Here is a 19857-nt window from a genome sequence, read left to right on the forward strand (position 1 = left end):
TAAGATTAAATGTGATTTCAAATTTATTCTTTATTCTTTGTGGTTCAAATTATCCATAATGAACATGTATTACTTTTATAATCTGAAAAAAATAAATTTAGAGAAAGCAAAAGGTTATTCATCACATAATACGTTTGTGGAATAGAATTCACTTGGCCTTAAAGGCATAAAAAGTTCCCACCCCAAAGTCAGCCTTGAAGGAAATGTATCAGTGCCAACACAGCAACCCCCGGACTTCTGTGTAGATTGGCACCATTGTGCGGTAACATTACCCTCACAACGACCTGCTCGGTCTCTCGTGGCAACTATTGAATTCTGACTGAGGCCACTCCTGTTCATTCTCTTGCCTACTAGCGTAAGTCACTTGGTCGGGCACAGCTTAATTCTTGACTGTGGATTTCGTGAACTCCTCTTATAAAATGGTACAATTACTGCAGGTCATGAACATCAAATGCCACTAACACTTCCAGCTGTGACCACGGAATAGCCTCCCAACAGAAGTACTGCAACATGGTAATAATAACATCCCAGCTGTAGCCACAATCACCGAAATCACTGACAGTGTCAATAATGTATAAAACCCCATGGAAACTCAACTGTACTTGCCAAAAGGCATTCATCAATTTCACTGCCTTTTATCTACCATTTAAAATGGTCTGGTTTTAGTGTTAGAGTTTTAAAATAAATGACTAGGGTAAATAGGCCCTGGCTGAATTGCTCACTATCTGCTTTGAATTGCTTCTCTAAATGTTGGGGACGTGAAGTTCAGCCTTAACCACTCAAGTACATTCTGTAACCACTATGTGTTAGGTGATGGGATGTGAGCAAAGAGAGTTGAGTATCTGGAGAGGTGAAATTTACTAAGCCCCTTTTACAGCTTAAGTTCATTTAAAACGTCGCAAAGGACATGGCGAGAATACAGGAGAGAAAGCTGCTTTGATTTCTCAGAGGCCATTCAGCTTTTCAGAAAACCTAAGGGAGTGAAAATGTGGGAAGGTCTGTTTAACAGATGTTAGGAATAATCAACTGTAACTATCACTACACTCCAATAATGTTTTCCCGTATTTGCTCAAATACATTTAGCGGAGATAGAACAATTGCTTGGAATATTTGAGCAAACTTAAATGACTGTTACTGAAGACAGAAAACAGTAAAACAAAAATCAAAGAAAGGATTGCTTGTTGTATAAAAGAACTATTGACTATCATATACTGTCTATATGGTGGTCATTATTATTATTGTAATTTGAATTTGTATAATTATTTAGCTTATCATAGCTCTTTCAAATATATTACCTAATTGATTCTTCATCACAATTCTGTCAAGTTTTATTACCCCCACATATTACCTATAGTAATATAGATAGAGAGGCTAGAATGATATGCTCAATATCACATGGCTAGTTAGAAAGCTTACTGAATGCATGAACGTTGATATTCCGTGACACCAACTACTCTTATCTCTGAAGTCCTCTCTTTCCTTGACTATGTGCTTCTTGTTGTAGATAAACACCTATCAAGCTTCAGAAAAACCTGCCCTTTGTAATCTCAGACTTTAGAATGTGACAGCCTTCAAATGGTTTTCTCTCCTCTGGGTAGAGCTGTGAACTCTTGGCGAGCAGGACAAATCTCCAGAGTGAAAAGCCAGGCAAAGATCCTTACAGAATAACACCAAGTAAGAAATAAAGAATTTCCAGAAAGAAACAATAGTGAATATACAGGTATTTGGGCAACTTTTTTATATATTCATTCATTTATTTATTAATCCTTTTAGTAAAAATTTACCGAGCAACTTAAATGACAAGGACTGCATTGATGCTGAGGATTTAATCAGGAATATGATTTTGTCTCTGCCTTTAGGTTTATAATTTAGAAGAAGAGATAGACATAAAAATAAATATACAAATATGTATGAAATTAAGAAATTGCAAAATTTGACAAAGCTATGAAGGAAACTGGTCTCAACAATAAAGAATAAAGAAGATAAAGAGCACAATTTTGAAAGGATAGCCAAAGAATGCATCTGTGATGGGCCGTCCCGGTGGTACAGTGGTTAAGTTCACACATTCTGCTTTGGCGGCCCAGGGTTTGCCAGTTCAGATCCTGGGTATATACATGGCACCGCTTGGCAAGCCATGCTGTGGCAGGCGTCCCACATATAAAGTAGAGGAAGATGAGCACGGTTGTTAGCTCAGGGCCAGTCTTCCTCAGCAAAAAGTGGAGGATTGGCAGTGGATGTTAGCTCAGGGCTAATCTTTTTCAAAAGAAAAAAGAAAAAAAAGAATGCATTTGTGAGAAGGTGGCTTTTAAGCCAAAATAAAAGATATTTACCTGAGTAATAAACATATAGTTTTCAATGGAGAAAATAAATTTTAAATATACTCAATTTTAAATGATTTCAAATATTGAAAATATATCTAGATATAATACAAAATTTTGAGAAGTCTATTGTGGAAGCTAAAATCACTTGATCAAAATACTCCCCTGGGACATTATGAATAAAAGTGTGAATTCTGTTAAATGTAAAGTTCCCTAAATGTGAAGAAATGGAAAACATAAAATTAGTGTCTGTTGTATCCCTTGTTAGCCCTCCCAAAACCCCAAATCTCCACTGCCAGTCAATGGGATCAAAACTGTTTCAGCTGAAAGCTTTGTATGTTACTTTCCTCCCAAGGGATTACTTCATTTCACGTGTCCCAGCACAGTGTTTCAAACGTGGTACTTTTGGTCTATTGTGTCTTAGAAGCTGTCAAGTTGAATATGCAATGTATTCCAATAAGAAAGAGAATTATGACTTATTTCCTTGAGAGTGTTATACTTGTCCTTGTGTTGTTAAAAAACAAGGACATAAAATTCTTATTGAGTTCATTACTCCAGAACGCAATGATCTTTTCAATTTACATGAATAACCTAATATTTGATATTATTTAATTATAGAAACTTCGATTATAAAGTTTTAAAAATAGCGTGTTCTAGAACTGCCAATCCAAAGCTGAAATGAGCTAAGCTAATTACATTCCCCACCTTCCATAATATTTTCATGTGATTTGCTTTTAAATATTTTATTTGTTTCAAATTTGTAGCAAATTTCATGATCCTACACAACATCGAGCCCTGGCCACTGTCTAACTAATGTGGCAAATACAAATAGCTGAAATAAGCCAGAGAATTATTTATCAGAGTTTTGCAAAGATGAAAAGTCCATCTTGCAAAGTTGAGATTTTACACCCTGGATGTTTTCAAACACAGAATGAATGTTCATCTATCAGGGAATGAAAGTTATATTCTTCATGCTCTGAAGTTCTTTCTATAAGTCTGTCACATAAGATAAGTCTATTTGAAATTACACCACCAGTTGAAAGAAGAACAATGAATCATTCAGTAAAATATTTTTGAACCACTTTGAGCACTATGTTCATAGACATGTTATTATTTACAAAATTCAATCAAGTTAAAAATTTGATATATTAGTTTTAATAATGTGGCTCTATTTTAATTAACATAGAACACAGTAATAGACTAAATATGTCTCACCTTTAATTGTTTGTAATAACCAGTACAAGTAGTTACTTCTGAGATAAGATGTGCCAGAAATCGAGAGCAAAGAAGCATAGTACACTGGAAAGCAAAAAGATTGGCAATAGAAAGCTTAGTTTTATTTTTAGCTCTACCGTTGCTTAGTTTTGCAATACTGTGCATTTCCTTAACCTCTCTGGTCTTCACTTTGGGTACCTAGATAGGAGATGGAGGATGTCTAAATTTATTCCAGCAATGTGATTCTCAAAGGGAGAATAGAGAAGGGAGAGTAGAGATCTTTAATGATAAGCAAGGAAATAACTACTATGTATATGTCATTTTCTCTTTGATTTGATTTCTCTGCTTATAAGACATAGTATTTCAATTTGTCAGTAAGGTGTATGATTAGGAATATGGGTTATGGAAACAGACTACTTGGGTTTGAATCCTTGCTCGCTCACTAAATGATCACTAAGTATGACCTTGTATAAATTTCTTAATTTCTCTGCACCACAGTCTTCTGATCTGTGCCGTGGAGATAACGATACTACTGAATGCATAGATTGTCATGGGGACTAAATGAGTTTGCAAGTGTAAAAATATTTACATGTTTTCAGAACCACAGTAAGCATTCAATAAATGCGAGCTGTTTTTGTCTTTTTCAATGTTTTATTCTTTATTCTTATCTCATTTTAAGGTCAGAATGATATAAAAATGGAATCATGGGTTTATGTTTTCTTAAAAGCACTGCTCTATATAAACGAACCTGGGCATAAGAGATGATAATTTCATACCAAAGGACTTTAGGCCACTTTCAAACTAAGCATTTTAGCAGAAAGAATTTTTAAAAGTTAGTTGTCTATGCATCACTTTGTAATCAATTTTATATAAACATAGAAATTTGGGCTTTTTTTCTTTGGCCATAAAATGGACTTTAATTTCAAAAATATACTCAGAAATAAACTGATACGTACAGTGCAAAATACACATAAAACGTCTCCTAAAAACATTGCCTAGAAATAACAGCGCTACGTATTTATCTAAATTTGAATCAATTATTGTTCCAGGCTTTATAGTTGCTAATGAAAAAGAAGCTTTTTCCAAAAGCCACAATAACTTAGAAATGGACTTCAAATTGTTTTCTCTGGTCACGTGCCATATTTTCCACAAACACCACATGGTTAAATCCTTGAAATAATGCAGCACTTTTGGTCACCTAAAATAGACGCTCAAAAGTGGCAACTTTGTCCAAACACCTTAAATACGTCTTCTTTTATTCTCCCTCTCTTTTTTGCCCTGGCTCTGGCTGCCAGGGCACATGAAAGAAATTACAAAAGCTTCTCAGTCACAGCGACGCGAGTTCCTTTTGCTCTACAGCATTTGTCATTGCCAAAACAGCAGAGTTTAATTAAGTGTTGTGAGCAGCCTAGTGAGAAACACACTTTAAATTAAACCTCTGTACATGCAGCTATTGGTTCTTTACCTCCTGAACAATCAGCGGGGTGTTAGGCATAAATTCCGTCTCTCGAGGGAAACGCAGCTCCACGCACCTCTAGCGATTCATAAATGATCCTGCTTTCTCAGAACCATATCTTATTAAAGCACATTTAATTATTTCTAAGTTTTAAACACTGATAGATGAAGGCGATAATTAATGTGCCTACCCCTAAACATTTTATTTACTCTTGATATATTAATGGTATTATCAAGAAAATACGCTACAGTTTCAGGTTTAACAAAATTACATGGCAAATTATCTTTTGATGCATCAAGCAATCGTTAATATAATGGAATAAATTATTTTAACACCTCAGTAGTAATGGATGGGTAAAAGAATATAAGCATTTTAATTTTCAGAATGTTTTTGCAATTACACATTTCAGGGGACACAAATCAATGATGCAAGTGTTTAGAATTTTAGAAACAGAAACAAAAGAACAATTTAGAAGGGTAACTTGTGGGTTTCTTACATGCAAGGGATTTGTCAGTGGAACTGGCTGTCTCATAACAGCAAAGTTCTGGTACAATGTGTTAAAAACAAAATTATTGCTTCTTTAAATTAAATTCCTTTCTGTTCAGTCCTACTTAAACTTTCAGATTTAGATTTTTGCTTAAAAGGTAAAGGAGAGTGACGTTTATGTTTTAAATCCACTTGGTAAAATACAGTCTCCTATAAAATAATGGTGATGATTTTTCTGAACTGAGCAGAGCCTATCAGAGCAAGTGAATAGTCAGGATAGATGACCACATCCATAAAACATTCTTGACTTGTTCCACAACACCATGGGGCAATTTCACACTCTGAAGGACATTTTCAGTATAGGCTTGTTCTACAAAGATGCTGAAAAGATGGAAAGATGATCTATTATTCGGTAGAATTAGGCACAAATATTTATCTGTTTTCCATTAATCTGGGTCCTATATCTTACCTTTCATGTTTGGCAAATTTCAATAAAGTTGATGTTGCTAAAAGCTTTCCGCTGATTAGGAATCTCTTGCCTGGAACTTTTAAACACAAGGAAAGAATGGAACATCGCCTTTTGTAAAATCATTTAACTATAGTTTTACCAGAAGATACTTCTCTAAAGTCTCTGTCGACACTGTGATTTTAGTCTTTTCATTCGACACTTCTTCCGAGTAGATGAAGTAGATTTCAGTGATTCTATTTAAATGTGCAGAAGGAGATACACATGCAGAAGCACTCACTTGAAATTAGACTGGACTCTGAAATATTTCAGGATTAAAGTATTGGTTTATCTTGTAGTGCTACTGATTGGCTTAATGTAATATAATTTGTCCTAGCGATCTGTAAGTTGCTAATTGAAATTAGTGAGTTTATATATTGTATTTCACTTCTTTGATGAGGACTTCAAAGAGAATATATATATATGTTTAACGATTTTAGGACTATATCCTAGACGATCACTGCAGGTGCTAAAACAATTTATGTTTTTATAAGATAGCTAATGTATTTATGTATCATTTCTTAACAGTTCTCCTCAGGCTGTACATGCAGTCCTCTCAAATGGCTAGCTTTCTTTATTTTCTTTGCATTCTCCATATTCTCATCTTTCTTCATTTCTTCTCCAGAATTTCCCCTCTTACTGCAATTGAGAATAGGAGGAAAAAAGCAATAAGCCCAAACATAGAAATTTAGATTGGAATATGCACAATTCAAACAGCTGTATAAAGGCAGGAGTAATTTAGGGAGCTATAGGTCACTCTGTTTAATGGGTGGCCCCTCCACTCAAAAATATTTCCATCTTAGATTCCTAAATTATTTCACTTGCTGGTTTTACAGAAAAGGACAGTTCAGCAATGATAGATTAATCTGTTTTAATAAGCATCCTCTTTAAAAATGGAAATACCTTTGGGAAGGTTTAGTGACTAATACTCCCTACATTAATATGAATAGGTTTAATTAGGCTGCTTCGTCCTGCCCTCCTAGCTGGTATCTGCTGCACTGAGAGAAAAGGCAGTTTGGGTGGTGAAAAATACATAGTCAGCAATCCTAAAACTTCATGATAGGTTGAAGAATGAGCTATGGACAATGGAATAGAAGGTGTTTCCTAGCATAGTGCCCAAGCACAGAGGGACTTGGAAGCTAGATTTTTCTGAGTTCAAATCCCAGCCCGACCACAGGTTAACCGTATAACAGTGGACTAGTTAGTTAGCTGCATTCTCCAAAGTAAAGTAGGAATGATAATAATAATAATGACCACTTCACAGGGTTCTTTTGAAAATCAAATAAGTTAATGGGTGTAAAATCTTCAGCACACAGGAAGCTTTAAAAAAATGCTAGCTAATTCCATTGGATCTTTTTGGTGAGGAAGTTTATTAGGCACTCATTCATTAATACTCTTAAGTCACAAGAACTAAAGATTACAAAAAACAAAAGCACTCATCGTTTGGGTCCTTCTCCAACCTAGCTCTCTACACAGAGTCATAGGTATTCCATGGCAAAGCCTTGCACGGCCTGCAGCCCTCTGCCTCGGTTCATTCTGCAATCTCTCCCACATTCGGTCTCAGATCTTAATTTCTATTACTGTCTTAGCTCCACCTCTCACCTCAACCTTGGGTTTGTCTTTCTCTAATATGTACCTTCAGAGGTTTCTCTTTCAAGCATTAGACATTGCCCATAGAGTCAGGGAAGCTGCAGCGGGGGCATAGGGATTAGATTGGTTCAGAATTGAAGGCTAGGTTAGTTTAGAGGAATTCAGGGCTCAAAATGAACATTTTCAAGGCCAAGTATCTGATATCAATAATGCTCTGCATTTCTCTCTTAATGATCACACTAAACTAGTCGACCAAGTGGGTAAATGTGGGTCAAGGTTGGGATCCAATCCAAGCTTTTCAAAAAGTACATTGATTCAAAACAACTAGCATGCTAGTGAAATTTTAGTATACATCCTTTTTATTTCTCAGAAGTGCCTTGATTTAAAGGATAAGATTCTAAATAACAACACTGGAAAAATTGATTTAAGGTTATAACATACAGCAAAAAGAACAGCCATAAAGCTGCGTATTGGGAAGTTGAGGAAATCAACTAGTAAGCTTTTCTAAGTTGCTCTTTTTACTCAGGAGTCAGTCTAATAAATCAGAAACTGTTCTTTAATATTTTGTGTCATAATTCTTCTATAGTTTCAACTCTAATCCAACATTGCATGAACTCTTCTAACAAAAAGCATACCAAGATAGGGGCTGTCCTGGTGGTGTAGCAGTTAAGTTTGTGCCCTCCACTTCAGTGGCCCAGGGTTTGCCACCAGGATCCCTGGCACAGAGCTACGCACCGCTTAGCAAGCCATGCTGTGGTAGGCATCCCACATATAAAATAGAGGAGGATGGGCGTGGATGTTGGCTCAGGGCCAATCTTCCTCAGCAAAAAGAGGAGGATTGGCAGTAGATGTTAGCTCAGGGCTAATGTTCCTCAAAAAAAAAAAAAAAAAATGCATACCAAGATAGATTTTTCTTCTTTTTTCCCCAACTTATTACTTTATTATTCTTATTTTTAAGTAAAAAAATATTTAAGGCCAGTGAGATAAGTTAATTAATATAAAAGGCAAAGAAAGAGAAGTAAATAATAATAGCTATGACTCAATATTGCTACATGATCCCTAATTCCTGAAGTATCAAATGATGAGATCAGTGACATCTATTCACGTGTCACTATACTTGCAAATTCCACATAAACAGAAATATACATTTAAAATGTTTTAACAAAAATTAAACTTTAATACATTTTTTACTCTGCAACTTGCTTTATAAAGTTAATATGTATTAGGCATTGCTCTAGATCATTTCATGTAGCTTTAATTGATTTATATGACTGTAACAAAATTTATTCAAATATTTTCCCTTTTTAAAAATACTCCAGATGAGTCTAGTTTGGGACCACTGCAAAAAAAATCTTTTGTTTCATTTTCTGTAGGAGAGATGTCCTAGAGTGGTTTAAAAAATGGGCTTTTGCAGCTGTGGTAGATATTATCACGTTAGTTTTCTAAGTTTGTAACAATTCATACTCTCTGGGTATTATGGGAAATTCCCAACTGTGAGCACCATTCCCAAAGCTGGCTTTGAAACAGTGATCAAGGCAGCTTCTATTAACTGACCTAAATACAGATAAAGAAATATTAAACAATCCTATTGAATTTTACAGCAAGTGCAATCTCTGACTTTGCTACAAATTATGAACACATTTCTAAAGTATTTCTCTTCATCCAAAGAGAAAACAAAAACATCTACTGAACCTTCTAGAGCTGGGTAACTATAGAGGTAAGAGGGAATCAGAGAAAAAGTTTAGATATTCTAATATTCTTTCATAGTGTCTGCGCTTTTAATAACCCAAATGACATGCAACATAAATAACTTAAATTCTTTTAGCATGACTTTTTTTATTCTAAGTAAATTCACTTATAAATGGAAAAGAGATGTTGAAATTTATGTCTCTTATTTATACTATCCAAGTGGCTCACTGTATCAGTCTACAACAAAGCTGAGAAAATGTGCTAGAACACAGCTAAGCTTTCACTATTATTTTCTGATCACTGAGGGAAAAAATAGTAAGACTGGTTTATGTTCTATATAGTCTGATCATCGAAAAGGCGATTTTATTTCTACAAAATGGGGATGTTCACATTGACCTACACTTTTCATACATATAATGAACTAATTAATGATCACTGAAAGCACAACATGCCATGGGTAGGCTAATTAATTATAATAAAGGATTACAACTAATATAAATGCAATGAAAATATATGGACAAATTATCTGATTTTCAATAGTATTAACCTTACAGAATATAAATTTATAACTATAGTTCCCAACTAAAACAAACAAGAAATTAGAACCATCTCTTCAGATTGTATAAACAGTTGCCATATAAGTTGCCTAGTTGCTATGATGTTGTATATTTAATGCTTATATTTATGACTGCTTTATACAAAACAAATTATTTCCATCACTCTTCAGATATTGAAGGATTTTTAATATTTTTAAAAATTATATTTTACCAAATAAAAACATTCATGTATTTTTAAAAGTTATATGCATATGTTTTAAAAATATATTGTATATAATACAAAATACGTTTTATATATATCCATATATGTTACATTTTTTTACATGACGATGACTTATTATTCAATAAACATCTATTAAAAATCATTGAGGGTGGGCCAGCCCAGTGGTACAGCGATTAAGTTCACACATTCTGCTTCGGCAGCCCGGGGTTTACCAGTTCAGATCCTGGGTACAGACATGGCACCTCTTGGCAAGTCATGCTGTGGCAGGCGTCCTACATATAAAGTAGAGGAAGATGGGCATGGATGTTAGCTCAGGGCCAGTCTTCCTCAGCAAAAAGAGGAGGATTGATGGCAGATGTTAGCTCAGGGTTAATCTTCTTCTTCAAAAAAAAGGAAAAAATCATTAGGGGTATGTTCCTAGAATACAGAGCTAAAGAAGACATGGCCCTTATGTTAAAGAACACACAAGAAGAAGCATATAAAATTTTTTTTTAATAAAATGTGAAAATGCTCTAAAGAGGTATGGTAGAATGATGACATTAAAGGCTTCAATTCTTTGCCCTTCCCTGAATCCACATGGATCAGGATTTCTCTGCATGAAGGTACAGCTGATTTCCTCATCTTGTGCAACTTATTTGGTCAATTGGTTGAGTTCGAAGTGACAGTGTGCCATTTCTGAATCTTAGTCTCAAGAAGTTGTGGATGCTTTCCCTTACTCTCACTTACACCTCTACCATTGTCATGAGAACATGCCCCCAGTCTAGTCTACTGGATGAGCGACACATGGCAGAGCTGAATTGTGTTAACCTCTCCAGTTGATGCCAGCCTACATTAGCTATCTATCAGCTGACCTTCAGACGAACAAGTCCAGCCAAGATCAGTAGAGCCATCTAGATGAATTGCTTTGCTGTCATTGCCACTGAGCTATTGTCTTTGTTTGCTATACAACATTATTATGGCTATGGGTAACAGATACAATGATTAGGGAATAATTAACTATCTCCAGGTTAGTTAGTGAGGGAGGATGAATGGGAGAGCACCAGACAGACCGGGGAAAGGGCACAGCACATCAAGCATAATGTGTAGCATGGTCAAAGCCATGACAATACCTCATGGCTTATTGACGGACAGGTAACTAGTTTCTTCATGCAGGAGGTAGTTGGAGGTGGAGGCCAGATTTCTGCAAATGGAACAAATCGTAGGATTTTGGATTATCATTTAACTATGAAGTAATAATGAAAAAGTTTAAGAATGAGAGAATCATGACCATATTTTCATTTTAAAAAGATCAGATTATTATTAGATGAACTACAAGGTGAGGCTGGAGTCAGGGGAAGCTGCTAATCATCAATATCAATGTCCCGTACACAGATGAGGAAGCGTTGAAGTAACGCAATAACAGTAGGAGTAGGGAACAACAAACAGATATGAGACATATTAAGAGATAAAATTAACTAGAATTATTATCTATTAGACAAAAAGTGGGAAGAAGAGAAAAGTGCCAAGGATGACTTTTGGATATTTATCTTAAATCTGTGAGGCAGAAAACATAGAAGGCTGAGTTCTAGAGGAAGAATCTTATCATGTTTATGAGATCTAAAAGAAGAAGCTGATGTCTTCATTGTTGAACATGATGAGGAAGCCTGAGATATTCAAGTGTATATGACATTGGGTCTATAGATCTGGAGAAGACCAAGGAGATCTGTGATTTGTATTAGAGAGTATTGAGTTTACAGGTGTAATAGTAGAAACCATGTGCTTCTACGAGATTATCCGGTAAGTAGGAGTAAAATGGAAATAAGTAATACAACAACAAAAAAAAGAATGTAAAGAACTGTGTATTCAATAAGAATCACAAAGACCTTTGAAATGCCTGTACAAATTGCCCCACTGCAAGATATCAGGTGAAAAAAAAAAAGACCAGATATTCATAGATGTTTTACCCACAAAGTTGTAAGAACTGCACTGTGGTAACAGCGTTATCCTTGTATGTCACTGTAAACTCCTTAATATTGAGTACAATTCAAACGTAGTCAAATCCAGTACTTCAGTATTTGCTTTCAAGGACACAGCTATCAGTTCTTGTTAGCACAGGGGCTTTAGCTGTGAAGTAGAATAAAGTTACCTCAAGTTCCACACGAGGGCTCAAATGCACAGACTTCCTTCCATATGACACATGTTCTCCCTAAGTGCTTAGTATAAAGCACCTCTTCTTTGACTGAGCCCCCAAATTCAGCCTCACAGCCTCTTCTTAGTTGTTCGATGCTTATCCCATGAGGTCAAAAAGTGTGTAAGAAAAATTTTAGAATTTTAAAATTTCAATTTTAATTAAAAAATTTAGTTAAAAAATTTTGAATTTTAAAATACTTAAAACTATATATTTTTCAATCTTTGTCAGATTTTCTTTCCTATGTGTTGAAGACTTAACCACTAAGCTCATCTTTTAGAGTTCACGTATTCTCAGGATCACTGGAGAGTGCCCCAAGAGAAATGTGTGGCACATTTTGCCAGAATATAGAAATTCTGTCAATACACTTGGTAGCAAAACCAGAGAGAGCAATCAAATCGTGTAAAATTTGCCTGTACTTTCTTAAAGAGAATTTTATTTACTGTATTAATATTGGCTTTCTGGTAAGTCAGTGGTCCTCAGTCGGGTAAGACTGTTTAGGATATTTGTAGGGTTATTTGTCCTAATGATGGGAAGACACTGTTTTCATTTGTGGGTAAGCTCCAGGGATGCTCAATATTCTATGATGTTCTCTTTAGCTCAGGGATTCCACAGATCTCCACAGACATTATGTAGGTGAAAAATACTTCTAATACTTAGAATGGGGGGAATTGCACATTAGCTCTGTACTGTAGTTGATAAACTTGTTTCCCACAGAGGTTGGGGTTAACAATTCTGATGCTTCTATATATGCATACTGGGACTGGATAATTAAATAAATGGGTAATGTGTGGTGGGAGGCAGCTTGCTCATTTTTGGAGTGGGTATGTACAGATAAGAAAGGGGAAGATGTTAGACTGATCCACATGGTAATGGATTAAAATTGGAGACATCAGTATGAACTCACCTTTAGTTTAATCTAGATGCACATTATTTACATTATAAATGTTTGTAGGAGGGCTTAGTATACACAATTTATTTCCTGTTTTGTCATCTGGAGGGCCTAGAAACAATGATACCCCAATAGTAACATGTATACCTAGTGCCCTAATCTTGTTCTCTAATACCATTCTCAACATAAAAGAAACCAGGGACCCTTGGAGAAATGGCTGATTCTAGGACTGGGCAGGAAATCTAGAGGTTGAGACTGGAGCATCTTGTGCTATAAAGTAAAGAATTCATACAGTGAATGTACCAAAAAAAAATGAAATTTGGTGTGGTAATGACAACACAGGGTGGAGTTGGCTTCTAACATGGTATTCTTCGGAGGGGAATCATTCACAACCTGACAACTTAGAGACTATTTTTAAAGAACTTTATAATTAGGAAGAACTCTGTTGTGAGATCATCTAGTGCAGTGCTTCTCAAACTTGAATGTGCGTATGAAACCTCTAGAGATCATGTAAAAATGCACCATCAGATCAAGTCAGTCTGAGGTGGGCCCAAGGTTCTGTATTTCTAAATTCTCAGGTGATTCTGGGGCTGCTGATGCTGCAAGTCTGTTCATCAGACTTTGAAGGGCAAGGTCTTTAGTGTGAAGGAAATGGATAGAAGGCTGAAGTCAATGAAGAAATTTCATTGCATCACCCTCCATCCTGGAGAACAAGCACTGCTTTAAGATCCAGCAGAGCTAACATTTCCAACAATTTCTGTAACAACAGAAAGAGCCTGACAATGACAACAGTTTGCAGAGCAAGGACCCAGAACCTTTAAGAACAGAGCTGGAATTCAAACTGTCATGTACTAATAGGAGCAACAAATAGAAAGTGAGCAAAGAAAGATCAACAAGGGAATTTCTACAATAACGTGTCTAAAGGGAGACAAAAACGCACAAACTGAGATAGAAAAATTCAGATTGGCAGAATGAGATCTCAAGGCCGTGATGGGTGACTATGTCCAAAGCACATTGTGAAAAGTAGTGAATGGGCATCCAGATAAAACAGCTTAACTGGCCTTATCCCCAGAAGGCAGGCCACTGGCTGTGCAGTATTCGGTTTTGAAGTTCACAACTATGGAAGCATGTGGAGGAAGTGGGAAGGATTGAGGAAATACTAACAGAATAGGACCAACTGGAGTGAGGCTGAAGCAGAAAAATTCTCACATACTTTATTAAAATACAAACGGAAATTTGCTTAAAGCAACCAGGAAAATCTAACACATGCAATTATGCGAACTTTATATGTCTGCTCTCCTTCTTGTTCCTGGAAACTTCCACCAAGTTCTCCATTCAAGTTTTTTTGTCTGGAATCCTGCTCTCCTGATGTATGCTTGGTTCATTTCCTCATTTCATTCAGGTCTGTGATAAAATATCATACCCTGAGAGAGATTTTCTCTGACTGTGCTATCTAAAATAACACCACTTTCTACTCACTCTTTTGCTATTATACTTTATTATTCATTAGTGGATGATTTTACATGCGTGTGAATATGTGTATACACTCATGCTTACTTATTCATGTGTTTTTTTTATTAACTGTTTTTTGCCCCTGCTTGAATACAAGCTCCACGACAGCTAGGAAATTGTCTGTTTTTCTTTTCAAAGATTGGCACCTGGGCTAACAACTGTTGCCAATCTTTTTTTTTTTTTTTCCTGCTTTATCTCCACAAAACCCCCCTGTACACAGTTGTATACCTTAGTTGCAGGTCCTTCTAGTTGTGGGATGTGAGACGCCGCCTCAACGTGGCCTGATGAGCAGTGCCATGTCCACGCCCAGGATCCAAACCCTGGGCCGCCACAGCGGAGCACGTGAACTTAACCACTCGGCCGCAGAGCCAGCCCCAGGAAATTGTCTGTTTTGTTCGCTACTGTCTTGTCAGCTTAGAAGAGCACATAGTAGTCACTCAATAAACTTGTTGAACTAGTGAATGTATCTGTGCTTTAATATTGACCAGATGGTATTACAAATCAATCAAAATATATTAGTTATTGAAAAAATGTGGCAAATGTTCATAGGATCTGCTATCAGTATATCCATAGCAGGAAGACAAAATTTTAGCTAAATAATTATTCAGCTGTCTCAAAATCATTTTGTAATTCATATTATTTTATTTTATTGTCTAGAGCAGAAACTTTGGTGTCAGCAAATCTTGGTGTGAGAAGAGCTCTCAGGGTTACATGTGATAATATTCTATGAGAGGCTGAATTACAGACAACATACACATGTATAAGAAAGTCCTTTTTCAGAGTAAGTGTCTCATATTTGAACAGCTCCTAGTGGCTCCCAGGCTTAAGAGCTTGATACTGAATGTATTACTGAACTTGGGCTTCCTGCTGGGAGCACAGCAAGTCCTCTCTTTGAAAGTGAGGAGGCTGAGAATTGCATACCAAAGGGAATGAGTGCTTTGAAATTAACTGGTGTTTGGGAATTGATCTGATAGGTAATAATAGTCTATATCTAACTGGTGATTTATTCCAATTTTAAATTTTTAACACATACTCTCTGACACACAGATGACTTCTGCATTTGGGTAATGCTAGACCTGGCAACCAAAGACTTTCTAGTTTTCTCCCTTAGAAATGGATATGTTTTGCCTGTTAGCCATACACGGTCCTGTGGCAACTTTTGTATTTCAGAATTCACCAAGTATTAAAGACACATAATTTATAAATTATGCAATTACCTCCATAAGCCCAAATAAGATATGCACACTGTAAAATTATAATCTTAGACAAATCGAGGCCAGTGAAAAATGGCTAATTCTCCATGATTGCTACTTTTCCAGAAATCTGTTTTATTTACTTCTTAAAAATCAATCTGAAGATGGTCACAGGTTTTCAAGATAATTCGTTGTTGTGTTTTGTTATTGTTTGATCATTTTCTAAATTTGCTTTTTTGCTTGCTCATTTTGTGACAAATGGCTTTACACCAAGTAATGCCCATCAAACTGTGGATTCCAAAATATGAACTTGGCCTCTCACATGGGAATGTATGGGTCTTAAGCAGGATATTGCTAGCATTTCCCGTTGAAATAAAATTCTGGCAATGACTCCAGCTTGGGTCCTCAAAGGGAGACCTCCCTATTAATTTGTTCAGTCTACAAAGGAAGTGATGGGTGAAGGAAAGAAACAAGTAACTCAAACTCATAAATGTCCAATACATCTGTCTCCAAAGAAAGACAGAAATGTATTATATTTTTAGACCGTAACCTACTCCTACTGCCCAGAAATGCAGCCAGGGTTGAATAGATGGAATCTCTCTATAAAAATCACTGCCAATCTATATACTTAGCACCAAGTGGCATGTTTTCACAAGCAATTTGTTAACCAGCTTCAGGGTCAGCAAAACCAAGCCATTTAAATATATTTTTTAAATAAGAACAAATACTTAAAATGCCATCTTTTCCTTACTGGGTGGTTCTGACTAGCTCTAATATAGTCAAGAAATATGGCTTCTGTAGGAATTATCACCAAGTTCAGACAATGAACAACCCTATTATATCAACAGGAGGATGAATTTTCTTCCCCTATGTAACCAAACATAGTCAATGTATTTAAAAAGTTAATTAATTCACATAACAGGAAAGTAATTTCTTTTTACTTAGACAAAACAAAAAGAGGTATTTTTTTCAACACTGTCAATGGAATAAAATTTTCATTATTCAGATGGCTTATTTGATAACACAGAGACAAATATTTGGGATTCTGTTTCTTCAACCACAAATATGTATACACAGTGCTTATGTTCTTGCTTTAAAATGAGAGTTGTTGAAACACAAGCTAATATCTTGAGATAGAAACTACTATTATTGTGGCTGGCCCCGTGGCCGAGTGGTTAAGTTTGCATGCTCCACTGCAGTGACCCAGGGTTTCGCTGGTTCGGATCCTGGGTGCAGACATGACACCGCTCGTCAGGCCACATTGAGGTACCGTCCCACATGCCACAACTAGCAGGACCTGCAACTAAGATATACAACTATGTACCAGGGGGATTTGGGGAGATAAACCCCAAAACAAAAAAAGATTGGCAACAGTTGTTAGCTCTGGTGCCAATCTTAAAAAAAAAAAAAAGAAATTACTATTATTATTATCATGGGGCCATTTATACAAAAATATTTCACAAAGAAAGAAATCGTCACAATAATCATCATCTGTTTTAGTTATCTTGTCACATAACAAACCACACCAAAACTTAATGGCTTAAAATAATAACCATTTATTTATTCATGACTGTATTTTGGACTGGGTGAGCTGGACTGTTTCTCATCAGTTGCTTGGTGTTACTCTTATGGAAACAGTCACTTAGAGGTTTGACCAGAGATGGATATTCCAAGATGGCCTCCCTCATGATTCTAGGGTAACTTAGCCTGTCAGGTACAAGCCTAGAATCTTCTCTATTATAGCCTTTCTAGCATGATAGCCCAGGTTTCATACAAAGTGGCAGCAGTATTTGAAGAGCACAAGCATGGAAACCTTAAGACCTTTTGAGGCTTAGGCTCAAAGTCACATGAAGTCACTTCTGCCTCATTCCGTTGGTCAAAACCATTTCAAAGGCCAGTCTAAATTCAAGGGCTTGGGAAATAGATTCACTTGATGGGAGAAATGGAAAATAATTTGTGGCCATATTAAATCTTCCTCATTTCCTTTTATTTATTTGTTTGTTTTTTGTTTGTTTATTTTCTGTGAGGAAGATTGTTGTTGAGCTAACATCTGTGCCAATCTTCCTCTATTTTATGTGGGATGCTGCCACAGCATGGCTTGACGAGAAGGGCTAGGTCTGCACCCAGGGATTGGAGCCCACGAACCCTGGGCTGCCAAAGTGGAGCACTCAAACTGAACCACTATGCCACTGGGCCAGCCCCTCATTTCCTTTTATTTTGATACGAAGTGTTCAAATAATTTTATTTTGGAAATTTTAAATTCACACCATAAAAAAGGGGACAGGGAATAATATCATTTATTTGTTATTTAGCCACTCTTGTGCTTTACAGTTTTTCAAGAATAAACACAGATAGTATTTGAGGCGTTTACTTATTGAGAGGAGAATATAACGGACAAGGTCATAACTTGACAGTAACTGGCTTATGGTTAATGAGGTGTAAGTTAGTCACTTTTTGTGTAGCCCTAATGACAAAATATAATTTTGTAAAAATGATCATTACAGAAAACTGGATTTTAATGGATCTACAAATATTCCTTACATGCTCATAATATACCTTAATATTATATAAAGGAAGTATTCTGGTTTTAATGTGCATATGGAGGACCTTGATAAATGATGCAGCTGATTAAGCCTAAATATTTGCAATTTTGTTTCAGGAAACTGATGCAGTTAGTACCTGGACAGTATTTTGAGAAACACTGATGTAAGGAATATGCTCATCAGAAGATAATCCCCAGAAACATAAGTAATAAAAATAGGAGTTAAAACAGACCCATTTTGAATGGTATATGGTATGCTGTTTAAAAGATTTTTCAAATGTTGTATCTGTTACTACTATTACAAAAAATCAGTCATAACAAATTTAAATGTGACTCACGCTTCTTGTAAGAGGTTGAGCTAAAAAGATAGAAAAAGTTCTTTCTGACTTTAAGAATACGAGATTTGGGAAATGGCTAAATGAATTCTTGTTTTCAGAATGTACCACTATCATCTAAATATCCCAATTTAAGTTTCTTTGAAGGTAAATTCTAGATACATATTTGTAAGATCTACTTACGAATAATAGGAACCTAAAATTAGCTCAAGTTGTGAAAACTCAGTTTCCTATTGTCTGGGTCACTTACAGAAAACCAAGACTTCATTTTGTTTATTTTTTATTTGCATTATTTGCTGATAAATCAGTTATTCTTTATGGAAGTTAAGGAGATGAAATGATGAGATTTGAAGATATAAATGACCAGACACGAAAAAAAAACTCCCCAAGTTGGAGCAGATGTTGTATCCTTGAACCCTCCCAACGAGCACAGGCAGCAAAGCAGCCCTAGTTCAAGCCGTGTTGGCGACATGCCTTACGGGCTGCGACCACCAAGTCCAGAAACACAAGTCAGGGAATGAAAAAAGATAGAAGCTTGAAGTTGGAAATCCTGTAACTTTAGTTGTTTTCATCCCCTCTGGGCTTCAACAACATTATTTTCACATGTTAATTATCCCAGTGTTTGTGCCTATGCTTAAACCGCAAATACTGTTATTTCTTCCCACTTTTTTATTTCATCATAATTAATAACCATCCAAAATGTCTACATTGCCATTCTCATTGTTTTTGGAAAGTTAAATGAAATGCCATCATTAGTCAAAAGTTGTCAATAATTATCTTTTCCAGTTTTGCTTTATTTATATATTGTATGTGTAAGTTGTTTTTCAAAAAGGCTTTGTTTTCTGAGACAGAAATGTTCGTCACTGTAACCAAAAGCTTTCATGTAAGCAAGGCTTTCATGCACACCAACAGATTTAAATGCAGCCTTAAATAGGCCATCATCTCCAGATCTTGCATTTTAGTATAAGACATTGAACATGGCAGCCAAGTTCTTGGCAGACTTGGGGTTAAAAAAATACACATGGCCGTTTACGTGAACCTTAAACAAACTTGCAGCAGCATTTTTCTTTCAGTCGGCTGACATTTTTCTTTATGTTTCGTCAGTTATATCTGAGTGATCAGACAGCCACTACACGTGGTACACCCCCCAGGATTATTATCGAGACCAAAGGCCCAA

General features: G+C 35.9%; 1 long non-coding RNA gene across 1 annotated transcript; it reads right to left on the minus strand.

The window, feature by feature from the left end:
- Window positions 1-4218: 4218 nt before the first annotated feature.
- Window positions 4219-11246, minus strand: LOC138918714 (uncharacterized). The gene is made up of 3 exons (XR_011428415.1): window positions 11149-11246; window positions 10252-10419; window positions 4219-6619 (listed from the first exon to the last, which is right to left on the minus strand). It is a non-coding gene; the product is annotated as an uncharacterized lncRNA (long non-coding RNA).
- Between the last annotated feature and the right edge of the window lie 8611 nt (window positions 11247-19857).

The sequence above is a fragment of the Equus caballus genome, chromosome 18, assembly GCF_041296265.1.
Source record: "Equus caballus isolate H_3958 breed thoroughbred chromosome 18, TB-T2T, whole genome shotgun sequence".
NCBI lineage: Eukaryota > Metazoa > Chordata > Mammalia > Perissodactyla > Equidae > Equus > Equus caballus.